The following is a 3929-nucleotide window of genomic DNA, read 5'->3' on the forward strand; positions in this document are numbered from 1 at the left end:
AAAAAAAAAAAAATTAATTACCCTTTAGCAATATATTTAACAAAAAATGTATTTTAATATTTTATTTTACAGAACAAAATTTGTTAATTAGTTCTTTAGCTTGTCATCTAAAAAAAAAAAAAGAAAAAAAAAGAATAAAATCACCAGTAAAATTAGTATAGCAGTAGATCTCAATATCTGTTTGTTTATCATTATAAAAACTTTTTTTTAAGTATTATAGAGTATTTTAGGATAATAACGTCTTTGGTGAAACAATTTCCCAAAAGTACCATTTTTTAAACACATATGTTAATAATATTAAGATGATTTACAACCAATATGCTTCATGTGATACNGTGATACTCTCCCAATTATTTTTTTAATTTAAGGTTGATTGTGTTCAGAAGGCAAGTAGTTATGTCTTCCATAGTTATAAATTCAATTTAAACTAATTCTTATAATAAGTAATTTTAAGGTGTTTTCTTAAGGGTGGTGTGATGCACTCCGCACTTAGTAATTAAGTCTTAGGTAATTTTTAACACAGAAATATCAATAGAAAATTGTCTTTTGCCAAGTAAAACCAAAAAGTAAAATATTAACTAATTATGTTTATTTTATTAATAAATGCTATATTATATATATTTCATAATTTATAGAATATTATTATTATATATTTTGCTAGAACTTCAATTTAAAAAATAATAATTTTAATGTTAATTATAAATTTAATGTGTGGTTAATTTTTAGTCAATAGCTTTTTAAGGAAACGACAATGATAAAATTCAATAATGTTAACTAAATATAAAACGTCCTTATTATTTGTAGGTTATATAAATTGTAATTTATTATTAGTAGTATTATAACTTAATTTATTTTAATTAATTAAAAATTGTTTTTTTAATATTAGATTAAATAAGAGATGTTTTGGGGATATATATTTATTATTGCAGTGATAAATTGCGTTTCCTTTAAAGAGCACTGTGATCACGTTTATAATTACCATAAATAAAATTTAAATCAAAGAAATATTTACACAAATGTCACTAAAACTTACTAAAATAAAAATATTAATCCATCCCTTGCTCACTTATTTTTATACTAAATTGAATAAATTTAACTTAAAAAAAAAAATTATTATTATAAGCAATAACAGATATCTCTTACCCTGCAAATACCTTATAATGATTCTTTAACGGAAATTATTTATCGAAATAGAAAAAAATCATGATTATCGTACATCATTGTGTTCTTTCATTTCAACAAATAGTTGAATTATATGTTATAACATCCCCCTTTATTAATTTATTTTCATTATTAACATTCTTTTATAGAAATTTCGGGTTTTGTGTATCCTAATAAGATGAGTGTTTTTCGTCGTTAGCTAAATAAACCATTCAAGAGTGCATTCCTACGCCAGTCTTAATTTGTTTTTTTTTTTTTTTTCTTAATTTACTCTTAATCGGTTTTTTATTCTAGTTATTATCTGCACATACTTATGTATGCATGTATAATATATATGGTTGGTTTTTATTATGATTCAATTGTATACTAACTTAACACATTTATTCAATTAACTGAATATTTGTTATGTTCCTCATTTGTTCATGTCTTAGTCAATATATTAAAATGCAGTAAAATTTATCAATTCAATCATAAATTCAGGAAAAATAATCGTTCTTTGTACATGTATGTGAGTAAAAGTAGTATAACCTTAAATGTGTCTAATCAAAAACTACACAACCATTTTATAATAATATATAAGGGATTTGATGTATATTTATACAAATAAATGTGTACGATTTTGTTATTTATTTTAGTTTTACTTATATTATGTTATTTTTCCCTTATTTTTAACAAGCTATTCTTTAGTTAACCTATTTGTTATGTCAAATTCATATCTACACTTTTTGTGATTTAAGTGCCACAATGTTCAATTAGTTTAAATATATTGAAAAGAAAAACTTAATTTTAATTGATGTAAAAATTCTATTAAAATGTTTATTATTAAGTGACGCATGTAACTGTTAATTCTTAATTTTTTAATTTTAAACTTTATTATAATCACTTGGAGCCCTTGACAGTTTTTATTTCATGAGACTGAAGTAAACGAAGCTAGTGTTGTTAGCACGATGATTAAGTGTGTTAAAGATCTTTTAAATTATTCCAATAGATTATGAAATTTCATGATGAATTAAAAATATTCATATTTTATAACAACTAAATCATGTATTTTAATTTGGATAAAACATTTATTTGTCTCGCGTATAACAAAACAATAATGTTTTAAATTATAAACGATTGTCATGACGATAAATTTATTCTAAATGATCTAATTATAGTAAAAATATTAGAAGGCTTAAAACTTTGTTGCTTTCATTAAGCTTAAATTTTATTCTTTATTTGTGAAACCGACGGGAGAAGGGTACTATCAAGTATTTTTGTGAATAACTCATGTTAGTTGTACATGTAACTTATGTGATTTATGTCAACAATAATAATATTTCTTGTAAGTTTAAACGTAATAGTAACTCATTAATTTTAATAGATTTTTTTAAACTAAAAATGGATAATTTTAGTCGTTTTAGTTTGGTGTGTTTATCGTGTTCAAATAAAAATAGAGATTTTTATGCCGTGAAGAACTCTTTAATTATCATGTACTATGAGAAATTGACCACTGCCCCATTGTCTGGTTATCGTCAGTTATTAAATTTAATATCTGCATTCGATTATTTTAAGTACTTAAATGTGCGACAAAGTATACGCTACATTTGTTGAAAATCCACTGAATACAAGTTTCGTTACCAAAATAAATATTTTATCTACTCGATATTTTTACATTAATAACTAAAACCAAGTGATTTGATATTTACCAGTAATGTATTGTATTTATACATAATATTATAAACGCTTGTTGTCAAAATGTTTTTTTTTTTACTCATACAGTTATGTAACATGATGTTCTATTTCCTATTAAAAGTAGTTGACGTATCTTGTAATGTATTTAATATAAACTATATTATCTAAGTCGGAATTATGACATGCGTTCAAATCAAGAGAGTGCAAATGAACTATTATTAATTATAATTGTAACACCCATAATCGTTCTCGCAAACCAGCAGTCATTACGAGCAAAGAAAAGACTTGACGATTAAGAGTATTTAACAGTAAAAAACTACATATTTGAAAATTTCATATATTTTATATTGTAATTTTAAATAATATTAAATTATCTAAACCTAGTCCAATTATTTTCATGTGTACCAACAGAGACAATCATTTGTAGTGTTTTAAAATTGAATAACAAAATCATAACAAACTTACATATGTTAATAACTAAAACTATCATAATTTGTTGGGTTTTACATATCCAGTTAAGTTTTCACGTAATGATGTTTGTTAAAAAAAAATCTGTTGGTAACTTAAAACAATGTTACGCCTTTTTAATGTGATTTCATTGTCGATTAGACTGAGATTAAATTGTTAACATTATTATTTTTTTGTTCTTGTTGGGTTTTATAAATTAAAAAAAAAAAAGGAAAATCTTTTGATTGACGTTTTGTTTTTTATTATAATTGTCCATATGTTTTCAATAATAATACATTCATATATTGTTAAAGCAAATCTTTTTATATTGATTTTGCTCAAATAAATTTTTTTATTGTCTCGATACACGCTATATCATGATTTTTCATTAATAGTGATTCTATTTTAAGTCTGTTAATCAATTATTTTCGCAGTCATTTACCAAATTTATATATATATAAATATATTATATACCTACTATTTTAATTAGTGTATTAATATTAAACAGGGTTAATAAGTAATGGCGTTATAGAATAGTAATATTTTTGATCAGGTGTACCGTTTCCACGAATATTTTTTTTTTTTTGTAGTCCCTTAACAACGTTGGCATATATAATACATTGGTCTCTTAAAGAGACCTAGTATAA

Source organism: Daktulosphaira vitifoliae, unplaced genomic scaffold (assembly GCF_025091365.1).
Source record: "Daktulosphaira vitifoliae isolate Bord-2020 unplaced genomic scaffold, ASM2509136v1 Scaffold_4, whole genome shotgun sequence".
NCBI classification, from domain to species: Eukaryota; Metazoa; Arthropoda; class Insecta; order Hemiptera; family Phylloxeridae; genus Daktulosphaira; species Daktulosphaira vitifoliae.